At 34.1% G+C, this 25,487-nt stretch overlaps 1 protein-coding gene and 1 pseudogene across 1 annotated transcript in view; one reads left to right on the top strand and one right to left on the bottom strand.

Moving 5' to 3' along the window:
* LRP1B (LDL receptor related protein 1B) overlaps positions 1–25,487 on the top strand; it is a 2,715,774-nt gene that overhangs the window by 788,014 nt on the left and 1,902,273 nt on the right. The gene's annotated exons all lie outside the window — the stretch shown is intronic.
* LOC128642873 (kelch repeat and BTB domain-containing protein 8-like) overlaps positions 13,329–25,487 on the bottom strand; it is a 39,698-nt pseudogene continuing 27,539 nt past the window's right edge.

The following is a 25,487-nucleotide window of genomic DNA, read 5'->3' as shown; positions in this document are numbered from 1 at the left end:
CTACTCATTTGAAAATAAAACAAAGGGAATTTGCATTGTCTTTTATTATGCATCTGTTGATTATGCACTTCTACTGTGTTTCGTTGTCTTTTAAGTTTTCTGCTGTACAATTTTGTAATAATTATTTGGTGTCTAATTTTTATTTTCTTTAACTGTTTTTGAGTTGTCTTTTGTGCACAACACATTTTAGGCTGGACTGTTTTTATAGAGAAATAATATATATGTGTGTGTGTATATACATATATATATATATATATATATATATATATATATATATATATATATATATATATATATATATATATATATATTCTTTTTTTTTTTTTTTTTTAAATGTTTAGTAAGATTTTGGTGACATTTTTGTATTTCCAGTATCCTTCACATTGTAACTCATCCTATGTGGCATGAAGTAAAACAACCACTAAATACATTAGAATTGAATATTTGACAGACACACACTTAAAAGACAAATCAAAAGCACTTACTTTGAATATGATATGAGCAGTATAATATTTTCTGGAAAATGTCAAAATTAAAGGGACAGTCAACACTAAAATTGTATAAGAAAAAATCAAAGAAGGCACCTCATAGCTTAATATAGTAGAGTGCAACAAAAGTAGAAATGCAAATCAAAGTTCACTCACATTTGGTGGACACCGGACTGACCCACATCTCTCTGTTACTGATACGGGAGGCGAGTTATTTGGGTTACTCTAAAAGATCCGGCCTGCTCATACAGCACTTTATTGTGCTTCACCAAATGTGAGTGAACTTTCATTCTCATTTCTACTATAGTTGCACTCTACTGTATTATACTATGAGGCGCCTTGTTTGATGTTTTTCTTATAGGATTCCATTACAGTGAAGGACCATTTACTGAAGAAGAGCAGCCTGTTACATCCCAGGATTACGGACTTCGTTCCTAGCACACTAGTGCGCTCTGGGGAGTTTATGCTTTGGGCACTATATTTTAAAAATTTTTTTACACTTTAGTATTTCTATTATGTCCTGATATTAACTTTGTTGTTTTTACATCAATTAGTTATACAGTCTTACGTAAGACTTTAGAGGATGGTTGTAACTTTGTATACAAACGCAATCTTTCATTAGGCAACATGCTTTCACCAAGCTTGTTGCCCAAATCAGAAAGTGGCAGTTCTTGGCTTACTGTCAAGGGTACCTACAGATGTGGCAAAAGATGTTGTGCATCATGTGACCATATTCAAGTGTCAAAAACATTTCAGCTACCACACAGGAAAAATTTGAAGTGTCAAAAACATTTCAGCTACCACACAGGAAAAATTTGAAACAAGAGGCTGTATCAAATGTGGCAGTAAATATGTTGTTTATCTAATTGAGTGCACACAATGCCTTAGACAGTATGTTGGTCAGACCTCACGTAAAGTTGGAAAACGTATTAGAGAACATCTGTCCTATGTATCTCAAGACAGAGCAGTATCGGCATTAGCCAGACATTTTCTTGAAGTTCATGAGGGAAGAGTTGACACCTTCAGGTGGCAGGCTATCGAGCAAATTATCACACCACGTCGTGGTGGTGATAAGTCACAAATACTCCAAAGACAAGAAATATATTGGATACACAAGCTCGGTAGCCTGCTACCTGGGGGTTTCAACTCAGAGTTCGATATAATCAATTACTGGCATAGATGAACTTATGATCGTTCAATATATATATTTCATACCAATATACATTTCACACCTATGTCCCCTCATATAGTCTGATTTTATTGAATATGTAATAGATGTATTGGGACCTTAACACATTTTGGCTCCCATATATCTTTTTTTACTATGCGCTTATAATCTCTTTTTATGTATACACTGAAAATGATCGATATACTGTTAACATGTAAATATATATAGTCATTGCTTTCATGGTAGTTTCATTTAACATGTGGCTCCTTTGTTATGATCCTACTATGTGTTTAACAAAAATAATTTATTTTTATTTTTTTAACGTGATTATAAACTCTTTAATTGTATGCACTGAACAAGATTGTTATATTGTTAACATGTAATCATATATAGTTATTGCCTTCATGGTAGTTTCATTTAACATGTGGCTCCTGTGTTATGATCCTACCATGTGTTTAACAAAAATTGAATTTTTGAATAAGTTTTGAATAATACCGTTATACTGTTAACATGTAATCATATATAGTCATTGCCTTCATGGTAGTTTCATTTAACATGTGGCTCCTTTGTTATGATCCTACCATGTGTTTAACACAAATATCTTTTTCTATTGTGTGTATGCATTGAATAAGATCGCTATATTGTTAACATGTAATCATATATAGTTATTGCCTCCATGGTAGTTTCATTTAACATGTGGCTCCTTTGTTATGATCCTACCATGTGTTTAACACAAACATATTTTTCTATTGTGTGTATGCATTGAATAAGATCGCTATATTGTTAACATGTAATCATATATAGTTATTGCCTCCATGGTAGTTTCATTTTTGTGGCTCCTTTGATATGATCCTACTATGTGTTTAACTTAAATTGCATTTTTGTATTCACTACTATCTAGACATCTTTTTAGCAGCCAAATTTTGAGAATATGTATATATACCCTCAGTCTGCTATGCATTACTCCTAGCCTGCCATTAATTTGCTCACATTATATTCATATTTATATATTTATTGAATCCATTGCTCAGCTTTAATTAATAAGAATATAGCTGTTCATAGTTGTTTAATACATATTTTTTCATTCATGGTTTATCTAGATCTGTTTCAAAGTTTATACATACATAGTTTAGTCAGCCAAATAGTATTAAGGTTTAACTGTTTTTGCAACCGTACTCATTGGCTACACTATTCTGGCTATATGTATGCATATGTAAATTTTTCTACACCTGCTTCTGTTTCTGCTGTTTTTAACCACTCCCAAAGGGAGGTACTCCTGTGCATAAAAAGGTGCTCAGGTGTGACTAATTGTACATCTAGGATTACGGCTATCCACGCCGAAACCGGTCAGATGTGTTTTTGCAGGTTTTATGTATAAGTCTTACTGACTTGAATAAAGGCTACGTTTTATTATCCTTTTTTTCACTGGAACTTTTATTCATCATTTGGATCCTACCTTCTATGTGCTGGGTTCTTTTTTTCTTGTTTAATTAGTTATACTATATAGAATTTCACTTGTAACAGGCGCACCTATCTACCTAACTCTGACGGCTAGTCTATCACATCAGGTAAATAAACACTAAAATTGTTATTATTTAAAAAGATAGATAACGCCTTACCTACCCATTCCTCAGCTTTGCACAACTAACATTGTTATATTAATATACTTTATAACATTTAAACCTCTAAATTTCTGCATATTTCTAAACCACTACAGACAGCCTCTTATCACATGCTTTTTTATATGCTTTTCACAACAGGAGACTGCTAGTTCATGTGGGTCATATAGATAACATTGTGTTCATGCCCATGGAGTTATTTAAGAGTCAGCACAACAAAGCACTAATTGGCTAAAATGCAAGTCAATAGATAATAAATAGTCATGTGATCAGGGGACTGTCAGAAGATGTATAAACTGAGGTATTGGGAAGTTGCTGGGGGTGTTAAAGCCACTCTTCAAAAATAAGCTCCTCAATGGCTTATAAGAAAGTTAATAATAGGTATAGGGATTAGAAGAGGGCGCTATACAGCTAACACATAAATACACTATATAAATCTATAAATGGCTCAAATATAAATTCCACAAATGTAAGATCCACCAATATTCATATTTTAATGTCTAAAAATCTAAAACAGTATCACATCCAATTATAAACAGGGACGTCTCCCCATAAATCAGCACATCAAATATGTGACAAAACAGAGCATGATAAAAACACAGCGTAATAAAAAATATAGCATAATAAAAAAAATATATGTGTAAAAGAATATATGTGTAAAATAATCTACACTGTGTATTAGAGGTTGTGCAATAATTTCTTGTAGTTTAGTTCAAAAATCGAGTTCCTGGTTCCACAGAGTTACGACTATATCCTCAAGTATAGCAAATGCACTTGTATTAAGCCAAAACAGTACCGGTCTGTAGTAGGGAACAATGTCACTGTTATTTATCCCTGTTTCGCTGCAGCATACAGTTTAACTTTGTTCCAAATAGGGTATAGTGTAGCCCAAAGCCGCTTCTATTACCTGACCTAGGTATCCGCCGTTTGCCTTCCGCTTACACAGTAGCGAGTTCCACTTCTCCCAAGCCATTGCACACCTTGGGGGGTAGTTATCAACGTGTCAACTTTCCTGCCTTCGCCGGCCCAATACGCCCGCCTAAGCTCGCCTACCTTCGCCGCCGCGGACCTGAAAAAATATGCCTAAGTTATCAAATAAAGCTGTCAAAAAGCCGCGGGGCGATGAGCAGCGGACTGTGAGAGTTATCACACATCCGATTTCGCTGCTCTTCGGCTTTTTCACAGCTTTATTGCTAGCCTGTCACTAAGCAACCACACTAAACTACACTGTTCTACCCCCTATACAGGCGCCCCCGGAGCCCCCCTCAACTAAATAAAGTTACTAACCCCTAAACCACTGCTCCTAGACCCTGCCGCAAGTATTATAAATGTATTAACCCCTAAACCGCCGCTCCTAGACCCCGCCGCAAGTCTTATAAATGCATTAACCCCTAAACCGCCGCTCCCGGACACCGCTGCCACCTACATTATACCTAGTAACCCCTATCCTGCCCCTTATTAACCCCTAAATCTAAGTCTAACACTAACCCTAACACCCCCCTAACTTAAATATTAATTAAATAAATCTAAATAATATTTCTATTATTAACTAAGTTAATCCTATTTAAAACTAAATACTTACCTATAAAATAAACCCTAATATAGCTACAATATAAATAATAATTATATTGTAGCTATCTTAGGATTTATTTTTATTTTACAGGTACCTTTCAATTTATTTTAACTAGGTACAATAGCTATTAAATAGTTTTTAACTATTTAATAGCTTACCTAGCTAAAATAAAGAGAAATTTACCTGTAAAATAAAAACTAACCTAAGTTACAATTACACCTAACACTACACTACACTTAAATAAATTATTCCTATTTAAAACTAAATACTTACCTGTAAAATAAACCCTAAGATAGCTACAATATAATTAATAATTACATTATAGCTATTTTAGGATTTATATTTATTTTACAGGTAACTTTGTATTTATTTTAGCTAGTTAGAATAGTTATTAAATAGTTATTAACTATTTAATAACTACCTAGCTAAAAGAAATACAAAATTACCTGTAAAATAAATCCTAACCTAAGTTACAATTAAACCTAACACTACACTATCATTACATTAATTAAATAAATTACCTACAAATAACTACAATTAAATACAATTACATAAACTAACTAAAGTACAAAAAATAAAAAAAGCTAAGTTACAAAAAATAAAAAAAATAAGTTACAAACATTTTAAAAAATATTACAACAATTTTAAGCTACTTACACCTAATCTAAGCCCCCTAATAAAATAACAAACCCCCCAAAATAAAAAAATGCCCTACCCTATTCTACATTAAAAAAGTTCAAAGCTCTTTTACCTTACCAGCCATTAAAAGGGCCTTTTGTGGGGGCATGCCCCAAAGAGTTCGGCTCTTTTGCCTGTAAAAGAAAAATACAACCCCCCCGCAACATTAAATCCCACCACCCACATACCCCTAATCTAACCCAAACCCCCCTTAAAATAACCTAACACTAATCCCCTGAAGATCATCCTACCTTTAGTTGTCTTCACTCAGTCGAGCCACCGATGGAACTGAAGAGGACATCCGGACCGGCAGAAGTGATCATCCAAGGGGCGCTGAAGAAATCTTCCATCCGATGATGTGATCCTCCAAGCGGCGCTGAAGAAATCTTCCATCCGGGCGAGGTCATCTTCCAAGAGGTGCTGAAGAAGTCTTCTATCCGGGCGAGGTCATCTTCGAAGCCGGGTCCTGAATCTTCATCCCGCCGACGCGGAACATCCTTCTTTCCCGACGGACTACCGACGAATGAAGGCTCCTTTAGGGGACGTCATCCAAGATGGCATCCCTTCAATTCCGATTGGCTGATAGGATTCTATTCTGTTCCGATCAGCCAATAGAGCTCAATCTGATTGGCTGATTGGATCAGCCAATCGGATTGAACTTGAACTTGAATCTGTTCCATCAGCCAATCAGATTTTTCCTACCTTAATTCCGATTGGCTGATAGAATCCTATCAGCCAATCGGAATTGAAGGGACGCCATCTTGGATGAAGTCCCTTAAAGGAGCCTTCATTCGTCGGTAGTCCGTCGGGAAAGAAGGATGTTCCGCGTCGGCGGGATGAAGATTCAGGACCCGGCTTCGAAGATGACCTTGCCCGGATAGAAGACTTCTTCAGCGCCTCTTGGAAGATGACCTCGCCTGGATGGAAGATGTCTTCAGCGCCGCTTGGAGGATCACTTCATCGGATGGAAGATTTCTTCAGCGCCCCTTGGATGATCACTTCTGCCGGTCCGGATGTCCTCTTCAGTTCCATCGGTGGCTCGGCTGAGTGAAGACAACTAAAGGTAGGATGATCTTTAGGGGATTAGTGTTAGGTTATTTTAAGGGGGTTTGGGTTAGATTAGGGGTATGTGGGTGGTGGGTTTTAATGTTGGGGGGGTTGTATTTTTCTTTTACAGGCAAAAGAGCCGAACTCTTTGGGGCATGCCCCCACAAAAGGCCCTTTTAAGGGCTGGTAAGGTAAAAGAGCTTTGAACTTTTTTAATGTAGAATAGGGTAGGGCATTTTTTTATTTTGGGGGGGGTTTGTTATTTTATTAGGGGGCTAAGATTAGGTGTAAGTAGCTTAAAATTGTTGTAATTTTTTTTTAAATGTTTGTAACTTATTTTTTTTATTTTTTGTAACTTAGCTTTTTTTATTTTTTGTACTTTAGTTAGTTTATGTAATTGTATTTAATTGTAGTTATTTGTAGGTAGTTTATTTAATTTATTTAATGATAGTGTAGTGTTAAGTTTAATTGTAACTTAGGTTAGGATTTATTTTACAGGTAATTTTGTATTTCTTTTAGCTAGGTAGTTATTAAATAGTTAATAACTATTTAATAACTATTCTAACTAGCTAAAATAAATACAAAGTTACCTGTAAAATAAATATAAATCCTAAGATAGCTACAATGTAATTATTAATTATATTGTAGCTATCTTAGGGTTTATTTTACAGGTAAGTATTTAGTTTTAAATAGGAATAATTTATTTAAGTGTAGTGTAGTGTTAGGTGTAATTGTAACTTAGGTTAGTTTTTAGTTTACAGGTACATTTCTCTTTATTTTAGCTAGGTAAGCTATTAAATAGTTAATAACTATTTAATAGCTATTGTACTTAGTTAAAATAAATTGAAAGGTGCCTGTAAAATAAAAATAAATCCTAACATAGCTACAATATAATTATTATTTATATTGTAGCTATATTAGGGTTTATTTTATAGGTAAGTATTTAGTTTTAAATAGGATTAACTTAGTTAATAATAGAAATATTATTTAGATTTATTTAATTAATATTTAGGTTAGGGGGGTGTTAGGGTTAGTGTTAGACTTAGGTTTAGGGGTTAATAATTTTATTACAGTGGCGGCGGTGTAGTGGGGGGCAGGATAGGGGTTAATAAATTTATTATAGGTGGCGACGGTGTAGGGGGGGCAGGATAGGGGTTAATAAATTTAATATAGGTTGCGGCAGGGTCAGGGAGCGGCGGTTTAGGGGTTAATAGGTATAGAGTAGCTTGCGGTGGGCTCCGGGAGCGGCGGTTTATGGGTTAATGGGGTACATGTTAGGGTGTTAGGGTTAGGGTGTTAGGTGTACACGGCTCCCATAGAAATCAATGGGATGTCTGTCAGCAGCGAACTGTACTTTCGCTATGGTCAGACTCCCATTGATTCCTATGGGATCCGCCGCCTCCAGGGTGGCGGTTTGAAAACCAGGGCCGTAAAAGTGCCGAGCGTACCTGCTAGTTTTTTGATAACTAGCAAAAGTAGTCAGATTGTGCCGTACTTGTGTGCGGAACATCTGGAGTGATGTAAGAATCGATCTGTGTCGGACGGAGTCCGGCGGATCGAAGTTTACGTCACAAAATTCTACTTTTGCCGGTCTGTAGCCTTTGATAACTAAGGCGAATCAGCCTCGCCACAAATACGCTGCGGAATTCCAGCGTATTTGAGGTTGACGGCTTGATAACTACCCCCCAATGTGTGAACCTGGCAAAACTCTCTTCTTCCCTGCGTAGCGATTCAATTAGCGTAACGGTTGCATCTACCCATTGGCTGAATGACGGACTTTAGAATTTTTTAATCTTTTAGATGCAAACAATTTCAAATTCTGTTTCTGCAGTCAAATCTTTACAGCAATCACAACGGCTCTCCACAGTTATCAGTCTGTAGATTTTTAAACATTAAAATAGGAATTTTGGTGGATCTTACATTTGTGGAATTTATATTTGAGCCATTTATAGATTTATATAGTGTATTTATGTGTAAGCTGTATAGCGCCATCTTCTAAACCCTATACCTATTCTTGGCTGTCAGAAGAGGCTTAGATACAAGGTAATCACAGAGGTAAAAAGTGTATTAATATAACAGTGTTGGTTATACAAAACTGGAAAATGAGTAATAAAGTTATTATCTATTTTTTAAAACAATACAAATTCTATTGTAGACTGTCCCTTTAATCCAATTTTCCACCCCCTGTATTATGTGACAGCCATTATTTAATCACAAAATGCATATATGTAAATTCTGTGTACTTTTACACATGAACAGTAGGAGCTGGTACCACAGAAACTGTGCATAGAAAAAAGAATGTTCACATTTTGATAAAAGAATAATTTAAAGTTTCTTTTTTTATTGCATGCGTTTTCTGAATCATAAAACTTTAATTATGACTTTAGTTACCCTTTAATTATTGCAGTGTAAATGCGGCTGCCTTGATTAACATTATTTTGCAATAGGGTGTGTCACAAAATTGTAAACCCTACAATTTTTTATAGTCAAATTATAGAAAGAATAAGGTGTAGAAAAAAAAAGTAATAAAAACATAATGCAAAGATTTTTTTTTTGTTACAATCCATAATTAAACATCTTATATTTCAAACAAAAATTGTGTTTTATGTCCCGTTAAGGGTTTCTTATTTGCAAGTTATCAGTGGAAATTATTTTATTGGGTCATGTTATGGAAGGTTTGCTTATACAAACACTATTCATTATTCATAAAATAAAAGGTGTTTTCTTCTCAGTTACTACTGATTATATATTGATTTAATGTAATAGTCTAAGGTTTATTTTCAAGCCAGTGTATTGCTGTGAGAAAGCAGTTTGTCCTATTAATATGCTTACAAAATCAGCCTTAAATAAAATATGTAAGCTTTAAAGTGTTAAATTAAAATAAATATAAACCATTTTCAATAGAGATTTGTCCAACACTTTCCAGACATTACAGCGTCACTTCGGTGTTTTGACTAACTGAATAGAATTTTTCAGTTATAAATGCAATTATTATTTTTTGGACAGTGTTTGTCAAAATAATTCATCCCACCCATGGTACGGAACAAGTAGCTCATTTTAAGGGGTTCAGGAAAATTGAGTCATATCCTTTGGCTTTGAGTTTGAACGTTGGTATTAAAAGGAAGTAAAGACTTCTGATGATTAGTGTTTCAAATCTGTTTTGCTTACTGAGAAAAAGTGAGAAAAAAAAAAAACAAGACTCATTTCTAAAATATACTTTGATTCAGACGGCGTGGGACTCTGCTTTCAAAATAAATCTCCTTCAAAATAAAATATAATTATGGAAAAATATTGTACAGCTGGGGAACTTTTCAAAATCATACTTAACTTAGCATTTAGCATGTGTGGTAATTAGAGAGAACACTCAAAATCTATAGTGTATATAAAATCTGACAAGAAAATATCTCTGGATAAAAAAAGAAGATATTTTCCATTTTCAGAGGGAATTTCATTATTATTATTAACGGTTATTTGTAGAGCGACAACAGATTCCGCAGCGCTAGTACATGAAAACACAATTTAAAATGCTCTGAACGTATTTTAAAAGGACGAATCTCTAATTTGTTGGTTCAATATGTATGATCAGATTTCACCAAATTAAACATTTTGGAAGAAATATATCTCAAGTTTACTAACCACAAACATGGTCGCTAAGAACAAGACTAAACAAAATGAAAGAAATAGAAAATTATTTTGCGCCCCCTTTTACACTTAGGCACTGCCAAAAAATCCCTCTTTTCAGAAATGTAGCATATGATTCTAGTATTTTAATGTTTTCTTTTTTAAATAAAAGTAATTTATGCAACCAATATGGGACTTACACACTACTAAAGGAGGACACGAGCACCCAGGGCCACCTGCTTTTCTTCCAGAGGGACATCTTTAAAACATATCAGATGTATCTCTATTATTCAAGTAATATTGTTGATAGCCTAGGACTGGGAATAAATAGTAGATTGTCAAAAAGCAACAAGTCCCAAGCTATAAGCACAACTTAAACAAATTGCAAGAGGGATAGAGCAAACTTAAAGGAATACTATAAATAACAACCAAAAAGGTGGTTTCCCCAAACAAATAGTGCTTAGAATAAGCAATAAGTGTTGAGAAAAGATTAACTCTGCTTTTGTTTCAAAACACCCTTTTAATAAAATACACAGATATGTATACGATAAGTTTAAATTAAAATGAGTTCTGGATGGGGTATGTGATGTGTCAAGGCTTTTTTCTTCTATGAAATTTCACAGTATAGTTTGTGCAAGTCCAGGGCATAAACAGACGCATGTAAAACTGACTACCAGTAAAATAAGACAAACTCATAGCAAAAACAAAATGATTATTCACAAGAGACAAACGTCTCCGGTAACCACAAGGTTATTATCAGAGATGTTTGTGTGCCACTATATTCTATAAAATGTGAACACTAAAGCTTATTGCTAGAAGAAATGTTGTATTGCCTTATATCATTAGCTTCAGTATCTCCATCTTTCCAGTATACCAGTCTAATCCTTTCTGAATGAGAAAAGCTTAGCTAAAATAAAAGGTAAATCCAATCAATTTAAATCCCACTGCATTTTTATATTACAAATAAAAAAAAACAATAGTGTTCATTACACAGGGATTGAAAAAGACAAAAAATATGAGAGGTCTCAGTTCTTAAAGTGATGGTAAATCCCAGCATTTGTAAAACGCTAGGATCCACCAGTGAAACAAACAAAGGGGACCTTGAGTCATGAAGTACAAAACAATTCATGCTAAAAGCTCCCCAATCCGTTCGAAGCGCTCGCTGCATTAAGCTGCTCAGACAGCCCATGGCAGAATGCCACTCTGCGGTCAGGTGACGCCTCCACCTCTCAGCAAATAGCCACGCGGGCCAGCTGGCGCCAAGCCAGATAGTAAGAATGGCCACTGGCCAAGAGGTGGAAACGTCACCCCACAGCAAAATATTGTTCTTCTGCCGTGGGTTGCCTGAGGTGCTCAGCACCGCGAACACTCCAGACAAACAAAGAAACTTCCAGCATGAAGCACTCTACACCTCATGACTGAAAGTCCACTTCATCCGTTCCACTAGCAAATCTGAGCACATCACAAACGCTAGGACCTACCATCACCTTAAAGGGCCATTAAACCCCAAAAATTGTTTTCACGATTCAGATAGAGAATACAATTTTAAACAACATTCCAATTTACTTCTATTATCTAATTTGCTGCAATCTTTAGATATCCTTTGTTAAAGAAATAACAATGCACATTGGTGAGCCAATCACATGAGGCATCTATGTGCAGCTACCAATCAGAAGCTACTGAGCCTATCTAGATATACTTTTCAGGAAAGAATATCAAGAGAATGAAGCAAATTAGATAATTGAAGTAAACTACAAAGTTGTTTAAAATGCTATTCTCTATCTAAATCATGAAAGAAAAAATTTGGGTTTAATGTTCCCACTTCTAGATCTAAAATAAATGTATTGTAAGGAGGATGCCCCATTATAGTGTCTACAATGTTTCAGGTATTTTTGTCCAGCCCCACTTTAGAGCACATTCACTGATACTCTAAAAAACAAACAAACTACCTGGTAGAAAAAATCAGAGTTGGTGCAAAAGAAAAAGGGCATGAGCCCTCTCTGTCTGTAGACAAAAAAACAAACCTAAAAAGGTATAGGATCTTTGTAGCAACCTTACACTTTCCATAGGGGTGTTTCATACACACCACATTAACCAGCTCAACATAAAAAATATGACGTCTTAATTTGGTCTAATACATTTTAAAAAATGAGCACCATTAAAATACAAAAATTAAAGCAAGCACATAGTGTTATTCTATTCGGTTGCTATCTTGTTTTTAAGGAGTCGTTATTTAACGAGTCATTGGAGGAAAGAGTCATTGAAGGAAGGAGTCAAATACAAAATTGAATTTCTAGATTGCAATATATGGGAAGTTCTGTGCTATGGGTTGCATTGAATTGCAATAAAATTGACCAATCATGAAAAAGTGTACTTATTACTTATTGGGACACAGGATCTAGTGTTTCATAGCAGTACAGTCACCCAAAAACTGGAAGGACACAGGCCCAAAGATATTGCCTCACATTTTACCTGTATTAGAGAGAAAAATATATATAAAACACAAGAATAACTATGCAGTACAATTTGACATAATTTTGCTGAATTATAAAAGCACTAAAAATGTGTAATCTTTTAGATCTGTATCAACCCAGAAGTATTAAGGAGTAGACTGTTGGATATCAAATCTAACAAAATATTGCCTAATTTATTACTTTCTTTCAGCCAATGAGCCCAGATGAAAATCCACAACACAGTAAGTTCCCTACAAAATGAACAAAGGCAAGAACAGAACAGATGGGGCTAATAGCACTGCACCTTTACAAATAAAACACAAATCTGTTAAAGCTAGATTTGTCCACTCTAGTGCATAGACATCTCAGATCCCCTAGAACAATAATTTAAAGATTTGCTACCTTAAAAAAAATACACAAAAACATCCAATATAAAGGATGACATGATTACAAATATACTAGGAAAAATGCTGATAATTGCACTTTGTAAACTTAGATTTCACTGAAGTCCAGTGATGAGGAAATTAAAGTAACCATATCCCTTCACCAACCCTCATACTACAACCTTTAAAAGCACCCAACCACCCAAACAAAAAAAACAATATGAAATACTGACAAAATGTAAAGTTGGAGTGAATTTTCCCCCTTTTTTTCATATAAGCTTCATAAGGCTGTTCCAGGCTACAAAACTTTCTGAAGGCATTGGGAATACAGTTTAGCAACAGCACATTCAAAATGACGACCAAGATCCCAAAGCCTTTCTGGAGTTTCATAAACTTTCTTCCAACTGTCAGTAACCTCATCATATTGATAGAGTTCTTCCTACTGGTTTGGAAAACCAACTTTTCAACACGGAATTGGGTAGTTTGAACAAATAAATGTTGTTTGTTTTTAGACCAAGAGTTTTATGTATGGGTTAGAAGACTGTTCACATGGAAGATCTTTCTTTCTAGTCCAATGATTTTGTTCAACATCATAGGCTTCTACGGTAAGCATCCTCTGATTTCCGCATATCCCACCTAAGTAGTAGATGGAGTCATTGTGCACGGCAGCCATGCCTTGGACACGAGGAACTGTCATTGGAGTTAGGTAACACCAGCAGTCTTTTGAGGATCGTAGCAAAGAAAAACGTCTCCCTGTAGAATGTAGATTTTTCTTTATATTCCACAGCACTATGAAACTCCATTGCAACGGGCAATAACCCTACAACTGTCCAACAATTTTCTCGGCCATCATAACACTGAACAGATTTCAATGGGTTCCAGCCATCACCTTCATAAACATGGTCACCTATTGCATACTGTTTACCACAGCAATGAACCAGTTAACAGCCAATCTGAGCTCGGAGCAATGGGGCTTTTGGAAGCCACCTATTATTAGAATGGTCATATAGCCAAAAATTACTCTCTGCCTTGTGGTCTATGGAGACGTCATTGTTGCTTGGCTTGTATCCCCCTGCGATAAACAGCTCATTGTCCGGTGTCACGAGGATGCCAACTTCTCTCAAGTCAGCAGGGGGTTTGCATAGCTTATATACTTTTCCTGTTAATATATCCAGACAAGGCAAAGTTTGTTTCTTACCTGAGTGTTTGCAGGTTGCCTCAAAGCATATGATAATTTCTGAAGCAGTCATTCCAAGTCATTGCGTACAGGGGTTGGCACTGATCTGACCATTATCTATATGGTTTTGGGGCATTGCCTGTGCAAACATGGGAGGGATCTTTTCTACAAAGTTCTCTTCCGTAAGAGGCATGCAAATGCATTTGGCAAATATTTCCGGAAGATGTTCCTCCCTTGTTTCTCGTTCATATTAAAAACAATAAATTATGCTGTCATAAACGTGTCATCACTGTTCAGAATGATTATTAGTTGGTCTTTCCTCAAATACAGAAACTCTTGCTCTTTGGCGACATACAAGAACTTTTTCCGAATGTAATCTTGAGATCTGTCCTTAAGTTCTGAATGGCCATAGTGATCAGCAAAAATAAATACTCCTATACAGTTCTGGGGGTCCAAACAACTTATCATGTACTGAGCACACTAATCTTGTAGGGAGGGAATCTGGAAGATGCTACATGCAGTGAACAAGGCTTGGACATTCGCCTCCGTCAGCTGAACTCTGGATGTGTATGCATAGTTCAGTACAAGCTGCATGGACTCTGCTTCAATCCCTACCAATTTAACCACTTTTTGAGTGTTTTCTGTAAGACTGCTAGTGAACATAGATCTGAAATAAGGACTGATTGCTGCATGAACATTTTTATGGCAGGAGAATTTAAGAATTTGTTTCAGATACCTGTCCTAGTAGTGGCAAAGGACAACTGGCATGAACATGAGTAGTTACTTCCTTTTAATTCCTAGTTCAAATTAGTATTTACTCTGAACTTTCATAAGAACACAGTGAAATATTTATAGCTCACACAAAGCAAACTGTGTATTCAGCGCTATTAAATGCTAATTGGCTATTCATTCTATTTTCACCAAACAGGTGAAAGTAGATATAGAGCATGTTATTTTAAGACAATTTTAAATTTTCTTCTATTTTCAAACGTAATTTGTTCTCTTGATATCTATTGTTGAAAAATAATATGTACATATCCTACACTAGTAGGTGCCCAGCTGGTGATTGGTGCCATGCACACATTTGTATCTTGTAACTGGCTGACTAGACAAGTTCAGCTAGCTCTCAGTACTGCATTGCTGCTTCTTCAGCAAAGGATATCATGTGAATGAAGCAGATTTGAAAAAAGTAAATTGGAAAGTTGTTTAAATTTGTATGCCCTTTCTGAATCCTGAATGAAAAAACATCAGTTTCATGTCCCTGATCATTTAGTTTGTCTTGTGGTTGGAATTTATGATTTTTTTTCTTTTCCTCTGTTTCAGTGGGAGGTTTATTTAGTATTACTCATAACTCAAGTAATCAAAAATAGCTTTTATGAAATGTGACAAGGTGGGTGTTTTCTTATCTTTACACCTCTTTAGAATAACATTTTGACCTATTAATATATGTGTATTTATAAATTATTCATTTTTTTGCATATCTACTACCATAACTTATAAATACAAGATCTCATTTTCTCAATCTAGTGTTTACCTTATATATTTTTAGTATCCAATATTGAATTTTTGCTAAGAACTTGTGTATCTGGTGTATCTTTGCTCCAATTTGAAACAATAGATGGAGTAATTTAAGACTGAATCAATCATAAGTGAGACTCTCTCCTAGCAAAACCAATAGTAGTCGTATGTAACCTCGTTATCCTCTGTCTGCAGACATCTCATGCATTCAGAATTTAAAGGGACATTAAACCCCAATTTTTTCTTTCATGATTCAGATAGAGAATACAATTTTAAACAACATTCCAATTTACCTCTATTATTTAATTTGCTTCATTCTTTAGATATCTTTTGTTGAAGAAATAACAATGCACATGGGTGAGCCAATAACACAAGGCATCTATGTGTAGCCACCAATCAGCAGCTGCTGAGCCTATCTAGATATGCTTTTCAGCAAAGGATATCAAGAGGATTAAGCAAATTAGATAATAGAAGTAAATTAGAAAGTTTTCTAAATCATGAAAGACAATTTTGGGTTTCATGCCCCTTTAAACCACTTATGAGAGATACATTAAATTGACCTCTTGTTTGAAGGAAAGCTTTATAAAAACATGAAATAGTGTATATCCCTGAACTAGATATTTTAAATAAGGAAAATAATATACTCCAATTCCAATTAAAAGCATGATGTCTACTTAACACATTACAATTGTGTCTAATTTACATGTAAGAGTAAAATTGTGAATTCAAAATATTTTATTCCATTTTTATTTCTTACAATGTTTTAATTTGTTTCCTCTGCATATCAAAGAGTTGTATTACATTTGATAAACCTTTCTCACCCCAAAAATTAAAAGGAGCAGAGTTCATGCCTACCTCAAATTCTGGATTACCTCTGATAGGTAAAATTACAAAACAGGAGGATTAATATTCAATACATTACATAACCTTTACCATACTAGGTCCTTGAAAATGTTTTTCTATTTTACTTGTTATAACATTTGCTTTGTTTTCTTGGAATCTTTTGTTGCAAAGCACTACTGGGAGCTAGCTGCTCATTGGTGGCTGCACATATATGGCTCTTGATATTTGTTCACTCAATGTGTTCAGCAAGCACCCAGTAGGGCATTGCTGTTCAGGAGCCCATTTAAAAAAAAAAAAGACAATTCAACAACACTTAAAAAAAGTGAACTGTTTATAGAAGTTGTTGTTTTGTTTTTCTAATTTTTATTAGTTTGTTTTGTAATGTTTATAAAACTTTTTTGTGATGCCTGTACGATTAACAGTGAAGGCTGCGCTATGTGGCAAGAAATTAATGATTGTGAGATAGAAGCAACTCAAGGGGCTGATTTTGCCATTCACTGTTTTAACATTATTATTTTTTTGAGACATTAGTTTCATGAATTAATTTTATTGAATCTAGGCTAATGTCTTTACAATAGGGAAACATACTAAAAGCTCTCTCCAGTCTATATGTTCACTGCATGCTTTTCTTTTAACTGTACTGATTTATTTATGCATAACGTTTAGTATCTAAGAAAGTTGACATTGCAAATAGATGTAAAAAAAACAATTTGTAAAATTTGTACCCAAGAACCCACACTAACAATATCAAAACTTCCTTTTTTATTAGGTCCAAAATAAATCCTGTAAGTAGTTTTTTTGCCTTCCCTGAATGTCATTAGTATCAATTTAAGTTGAATTCTCCTCATTGATGCTACTGTTCACAGTTGAGAGGATCTTATGTTTTGATATGTGAGCCTCAGGCGACCTGAATTTAATGTGAGTTATTTAATTGTCCAAACTGTTTCTTTCACTTTGATGCACCTTCCTCAGAGACTCCTAAATCAGTCTCATCTTTCCCTAAAGTACCTTTTAAGTGTCCCATTTTATCTTTAAATGTTTTAATTCATAATAGCTGATTGCTGACTCTAATTAAACCAAACCTTACAAGTTCTTCCACCAGCAGGACATTAAAATAAGATGAAATCTGATCACTGGATAATAAAAGAAAATCTGCTTGTTAAATACAAGATAGATATTTTATTTTTCTGTACTTTTTTTTTTCTCAAATCACTCTCCCCCTTAGGGCTATCTAACATTCTCAGCAAACTTGAGGGAGCAGGACCCTGTAATGCTTCTGTCCCAATCTGCCTTCTGTCCCAGTCCTACCCCTTGTCACGACCACTTCTCCTGGTCAGACAGTGTAGACAAGGCTGTGACTGAGATGTGTGTATTAAAGGCTTAACAACACACATAATAAACTATTCTAGCTCCAGAAAGTACAAAAATCCCTTTTACCACCACCCACTCACTATATGCATCTATAACTCCAACTTCTCCCACCATCAAGGATGGTTAAAACTGGGAGTCCTTGATCCCCCCTACTTCAGAGATTAAAATCCAAAATCCCAATTTGACAAAAATCTATCTATATGTGTATATAAAAATACACAACTGATGAAGTCTTACTGTTAAATCATACCAATTGTAACCAGTCACTCAAGTAACGTGAAATAAAATGTTAAGATGAAAGCCAAAACTATATTGAGAAAAACATGGACAAAATGTATTAACATTTAGAAGATACAGAACAATATACAAAGTTACATATTGCAATACAGTTTCAAAATAAAAAGGATTAAAACAGAAAACCTATACACTCTACTCACAATCCAGCAAATGTATACATTTTCCCACTCAAGGAGAATTGAGATTTTGATTCTGGGGCCTATTTAACAAAGGTCTGACGGACCTGATCCGACAGTGCGGATCAGGTCAGTTAGACCTCGCTGAATGCCGAGAGCAATACGCTCTCCGCATTCAGCATTGCACCAGCAGTTCTTGAGATTGGCCGCCAGCAGGGGGGTTTCAATCAACCCGATCGTACTCGATCGGGTTGAATTGCGGCAATGTCTGTCTGCCTGCTCAGATCAGGTGGACGGGTTATGGAGCAGAGGTCTTTAGACTGCTGCTTCATAACTGGTGTTACTGGCGAGCCTGCAGGCTTAACAGAAACACAGGCCCTAATGCTCCATCCAGAGCTTTATAAATGGGCCCCCCTGAGTCACTCACACATTTTTTTTAAAAAATGCTCTCCATCAAATGGCAATTTCTTGTGTAATTTCCCCCACTATATACATGGAAAAACCAGTCAGGCTACTAAGTCAGCCCATCTTGGTTAGAGGGAGTAAGATTATCCACCCAAGCTTTTATGGCCCTTACAATCTCAGTTAAATAAAGTCCTGAATTTATTCCATTAGTATAACTTTCCTACAGGCACACTTAATTTACCTGCAAGTTAGTCCAATAAAATGTGATATCTAACACCATGCATTCTTAAATGTTCCAAGGGATTATTACTTATAAAAGTCTATTTCTTTACAAGGCTACTTATCCTGGTAATGACCTCAGATCTTTGTACTGGTGGTTTATTGTTGTAAATCAACTGTCGTTTTATTGTTTTTAAAGGCTGGTATTAGGCTCTGGAAATACCTTTAGGTTAGTGATGTACATCTCACAAAGAGTGCCATAAAAAAAATATTTAAGTCTGTTTTCTAAGAGAATTCCTATATTAAGGTTACAAGAAAATTAACCTCTGCAATGCTGGACAGTGCTGGTTACATGACACCTCTGTCATGTTTATTGCATGACTTCAGAAAAATCTTACTGCAAGGTATTTACTGTCCCTTTAAGATGGGTACATTTCCATTATCCCATAAACAAGTACACATGATAATTATTATCAATTTGAAAAGCAGGCACACAGTCTTCATGTTGCCTGTATGTAGTATTTATTGTAAGAAAAAAAATGTATTTACTTTTTAATGATCAAATGTCTTCTCCATTTATTCCAATGCAAATTTAGAATGGGTAGACATTTTGCACATGACACCAACAGAAATAATAGCTCTAGGGAGATGGGAAATGAGTGATTCAAAGATATTATTGTTATTACTATTATTTTATTTTCCATAAATTATACTTTACATAAAGATCTATATTAGTTGCATTCTTACCGAATGATCCATTTTAGACAATAAAAAGAGCACAATAAAAAAAAGTTTCTTTTGCTGTGTGTCATTCAGTAGACAGTCTCTGCTTTCTATACTTTGTTGTACAGTAAAGCTTCATAGTGAACTTTGCTCTTGTGTGTCTTTTGATATATTTTCAATCATATTTGGAACACAGACAAAGTAAAAAAAAAAAAAAAAAAGGAGATTTCATAAGATTTGTCAAAGGTAAAAGAAGAGTTCAAAGTATGAACCAACCTCACCTTATTCCACATGACTGGGTAACTATAAAAAGTATTCTAGACATACAAAGTATATACAGTCATAGCTTCTACGTTGATTAAGATCTAAATTTAGGTTCTGATGATTCAGTGGGTAGATGCAAAAAAAGGCTCCATTTGTCTGTTTTGACTCATATGATTGAATGCAATCAGATTTTTATGCAAAGCGATAACAGGCAACCAAAACTGATAATCTACCATCTTGCAGTGGGACGTCACAGCTGTGTAAAGAAAAAGACCATATTAGTGTCCCAATGTATCATGGTTTTGGGCCGGTATCAAATAAAAATCCAAATTAAACATAATGGTTAATCAGATAGCTCTGACAATATAATTTACAATGTCTGCATATTTTCAGTAGGTTAACCACAAGCACACTCCTTTACAAGCACTTATCTAATGGTTTTAAACAAAAAAATATAATTCAAGTGGAGATTTTTAATAGATAAATCATTAGATTAGTTTTTCTAAAGCATTGTGAATGAACCTTTAGTCTGCGTGACTACTGTGTAAGATCTCTTAAAGGAACAGTAAACACCTTCAGATTTTTATTTAAAATGTTAAGTTATGCGTAATAAAATAACTGCAATATTCTTTCATCATTTTTTTAGCCCCAATTTTTATATAATTTAGCTCTGAAAATTGTGGAGTGTCGATTTTTTGGAGAACTTGTAATGCACATTGCAGTCTTATCAAAGCTAACCCTGCTACATAGCATATGTTTCAATAATTGGCTTTAACTGACAATAATTGCAAAACAAAGCATTTTCTACTAACAATAAGACAAGTGGCTAGCCTTGTTTACAGACTCAAGCTCCTTCGAATAAGGCAAATACTGGATGGAGTTGTTGACAAACTATTGAAACAAACAAGATGTTCCTTTTTGTTAGAAATATTTAGACTTAAATAGTTTTACTGTCCCTTTAAAACATAAACCAACATCTGCTAAAATCTGGGGAGTTTTGGTTTGTATCAACAATAATTATATATAGACAGATACAATTATATATGAATTGTGGTAGTTAAGAGTTAACAGTGAAACAAATGATGTTAACCAACATTTTTCTTTCATAATTGTGAGAAAGCATGAGATTTTAAACAACTTTCTAGTTTACTTCTATTATCATTTTTTCTTTGTTCTCTTGGTTCTTCTGTTGAAAAACAGTGACTAATGCTTAGGAGCCTACCTATGTCATGGAACACTATATGGCAGCAGTTTTCCATGAATGCTATCCATTTGCACGAGCACTAGATGGCAGAACTATTCCTGCCTTTTAGTACTTCAGATGCCTACCTAGGTATCTCTTCAACCCAGAATATCATGGGAATAAAGTAAATTTGATAACAGATGTAAATTGGAAACTTTATTAAAAAAGTATGCTCTGGCTGAATCACAAAAGAAAATGTTGGGGGTTTCATATCTCTTTAAAGGGCCACTAAACCCAAAATCTTTCTTTCATGATTCAGATAGAACATGCAAATTTAAACAACATTACAATTTACTTCTATTATTTATTTTGCTTCATTTTTTAGATATCCTTATTTGAAGAAAAAGCAATGCACATGGGTGAGCCAATCACATGAGGCTTCTATGTGCAGCAACCAAACAGCAGCTACTGAGCATATCTAGATATGCTTTTCAGCAAAGAATATCAAGAGAATAAAACAAATTAGATAGTAGAAGTAAATTAGAAAGATGTTAAAAAATGCATTATCTTTCTAAATCATGAAAGAAAAAATGTGGGTATCATGGCCCTTTAAGTAATAAAAAAGATTTATTCACATTTCCATCTAAAATGTATATAAAATGTAAAATGCATTTAACATTAATTCTAATAATATATTTTATATTTGTCAATCAGTAAAGCACGGATAACGTACAGTTTGTGCATGTTTTTCTATTTTTTTTATTGCTTTACTTCCAAAACAAAATCTCTTTAGTTTAAATAATTGTCACTATGATAGTATTGCTTCTTTATATGCAGGACCATAGCTTAGATTTTTTATTAAAAAAAAAAAAAAAAAGCTTGTGACAACTGATACTTGATCAAAGAATGATAATCTCTACAAATTGTTTCATCAAGTTTTCAGATATTGAAGGTTGAATTATCAACTAGACTCTTCTAGAGCAACCCTTTTTTTATGAAATGTACAAGAAAAAAAACTGCTTAATTTTGCTTGAAATTTAAAAGTGACAATAACAGTTTTTTTATGATTATTGAAAAAAATTAAGTGAATCAGTTTAGTATATTTGGAGACAATACTTTAAGCTTCAAATATAGTGGTAGTTTGCTGTTCAAAATTCCCTAAAAATCAATAGCGATCATATATAATATTTCCATACTATTCGCTGAATGTACAAATGAATAGGAAGAAGAAAAATATAAAATACATTTTATAAGCATATCATTGAAGCTATTCCCCACATCCCTATAGTCATGGCTACCATTATGTTTAAATCTAGGTTTCAGTGGATTTCAGTGTGGTCAGTGCGGTATCCTTCAGATACTCAAGGTTAAAACACATCAACAATACATTGTACAGTACAGCTACACTCATAATAACACTTTCTAATAAACATTAAATAGATGAGGTCTCAGATTTTAGAAAAAAAAGGTCTGCACAGTGCTTTAACTTAGAGATACATAAATGCACTTCTAAATATGTACTGTATATGTATGTTTAGATAAGCCTTTCTTTAGAGACCACGTCCTCCTTGCACAGCTGTGACACAAAGTAATGGACACTGCACAAATTAAGTTTTAAAAAAAAAAGATAAAAGGAAATATAAAATATATTTAAACTAACATATAATACATATTGTTAAAATTTCTTTTAAATATAAGCAACTGCTTAGTGCTTTTTAATCACAACAATAAAACAGACTGTAAAAAAAAGTGCTTTTTAATTTACAACAATAAAACAGACTGTTGAATATCCCTTTAAGCAATATTCAATATAGTCTGCTCCCCCATCCCCTTTACTCTTCATAATATCATTTTGTCTAAAAGCAGATCGACCTGTTTGATCCTTTTTGTTCTTGGGATACACATTTTGGAAAACCTTATGCATTTAGGATTATGGAATCAAGGTTATATAAATGCATGTATACCTGGCAGACATTTACTCAGTAGGAAATGGTATTTCTTATTTCTTATTATTATCAGGCATTTTAGAGTGCTAATTTATTCTTTTATATGATATTTTCTTGCTTAAACATTTATAGTGAAACTATAAAAAAAATCAACCTTTTTTTCAAATATTAATTAATGGTCATTTTTTGTGGATTTATACAGGATTGAAAGTTTTCAATTTTCTAGGTTGTGTTCTTTCAAAGTATAGTTTTATTAGTTTATATTGATGTTTCAGTATAGTTCAGACTCTATGGGGATTGGGTAATTTAGATTCAGAAAGGAAAATTATGTTTTATGCGTGTCTCAATTCTTCATCTATTTTTGTCATAAATAGATGTAAATAGATTTCAACATTTAAATTCAACATTTATTGTATGTAGGTTTTATTTAAAGAAAGGGAAAACAAATGAATGTACAGTGTGTAGATTTATTTTTACTGCATTTATTACATATCTTCTTAACATAAAATACAATCAAAATAGCACATCCCAATTAAACTCTGATATATGTGTGAGTGTGCGTGCATGTATGTGTGTGTGTATATATGTGTATGTATGCATGTTTAATGTGTGTGTGTGTGTGTGTGTTTGTGTGCATGTGTGTGTGTGTGCGTATGTATGTAGATTTTATTTGAATTTTCACTGCATTTATTACACATTATCTTCTGAACATGAAATACAATAAAAATAGCACATCCTGATGGAAATCTGATATATGTGTGAGTGTTTGTGTGTATATATGTGTGTGTGTATGTATATGTGTGTGTTTGTGCACATATGTGTGTATGTATGTGTGTATGTGTGCATGTATGTGTGTGAGTTAATGTGTGTGTGCACGCATGTGTGTGTATATGTGTGTGTGTCTGCGCATGCTTGCGTTTGTGTATATTTCTGTCTGTGTGTGTTTTCCCACATGTAAATGGAAAATTTGCCCAGTAATTCTGCCTAAAAAGGTGCATTAAAATGTTTAACTGTTGCATGAAACATAGGTATAGTCAAATCTTATAGGCAAAATGAAACATTTTTATTATATACGTTGTACCTACTTCTAGACTATTCCTACTAGTGATTAATTAGTAACAAGTAGTATGATTCCCATGAAATAATCTCTGTTAGAGAACAAACTTGTACTATTTTTTAACCCTTAATGTCTGATTTAAAGCAATATACATACCTCCAACATTCCCCAAGACCTCACCATTGTTTTATAAGTTGGGCTATAATGGGAGGGGAGGATCATATATGTGTCATTGGTGGGCTGAGCACATTGTGGGCATGGTCATTGGGAGTCTGGTGGGGGTAATGATCACAGTTAGGGGGAACATTCGGGTAAGCCATTATGCTGGGGGATAGTGCCCCTCTGGCCCTCCTCTACAAATGCTTATGGTTACAATATAATAACTACATACATATATTTAATATCGGTCATTAATAGATTTATAAAAGAGCTGGCAGCATTCCAAATATTAGTTGAAATGAGGAAGTTTTTTAATTAAAGGGATACTAACCCCAAATGTTTTATTTCATGATTCAGATAGAGCATGCAATTTTAAGCAACTTTCTAATTCACTCCTATTATCATTTTTTCTTTGTTCTCATGTTATCTTGATTTGAAAAAGCAGTATGAAAGATGAGGAGCCGGCCCATTTTTAGTTCAGCACCTGGGTAGCGCTTGCTGATTGGTTTGCTACATTTAGCCACAAATCAGCAAGTGCTACCCATGTGCTGAACAAAAAATGGGACGGCTCTAAAGCTTACAGTACTGCTTTTTCAAATCAAGATAGCATGAGAACAAAGAAAAATTGATTAAAGGAGTAAATTAGAAAGTTGCTTAAAATCTCATGCTCTATCTGAATTATGAAAGAAAAAAAAATGGGTTTAGTATCCCTTGGTTTTAGTATCCCTTTAATCATAGATACAATAATTATTAATAAGTATTGCACCAATACCATTTTTTTAAGACCGAGTACAAGTACCGATACTTTTTTCTTTAAATACTTGCCGATACCAATTACTAATACTTTTTTTTTATTTCGTGTGACAATTTCTCAAGCACAATAGAGACTAATGATTTAAGATAGCTTCTTTATAATTATGTTGAACTGTAACAAAAAACATTATGAAATAAAAACGGTTTTATTTGCTTATTGTCACAAAGTTGTAAAAACTCGAAGAAATTTTACAGAACATGTTTATAAATAAAAATATTACAATAAAATATATTAACAACAACAATACATAACAAATGTAAAATCACAACCAACCAAAAGTGTAAAACAGTTAAAAATATAACAGTGCACTGTTTAATCATGGGGAACAACACTATGGGATAGATTACATTGACTGGTAAGCTTTA

This window comes from Bombina bombina, chromosome 1 (genome assembly GCF_027579735.1).
Source record: "Bombina bombina isolate aBomBom1 chromosome 1, aBomBom1.pri, whole genome shotgun sequence".
Classification (NCBI taxonomy): domain Eukaryota; kingdom Metazoa; phylum Chordata; class Amphibia; order Anura; family Bombinatoridae; genus Bombina; species Bombina bombina.
The sequence above is the reverse complement of the archived record's forward strand: the minus strand, read 5'-3'. Positions and strand labels throughout refer to the sequence as shown.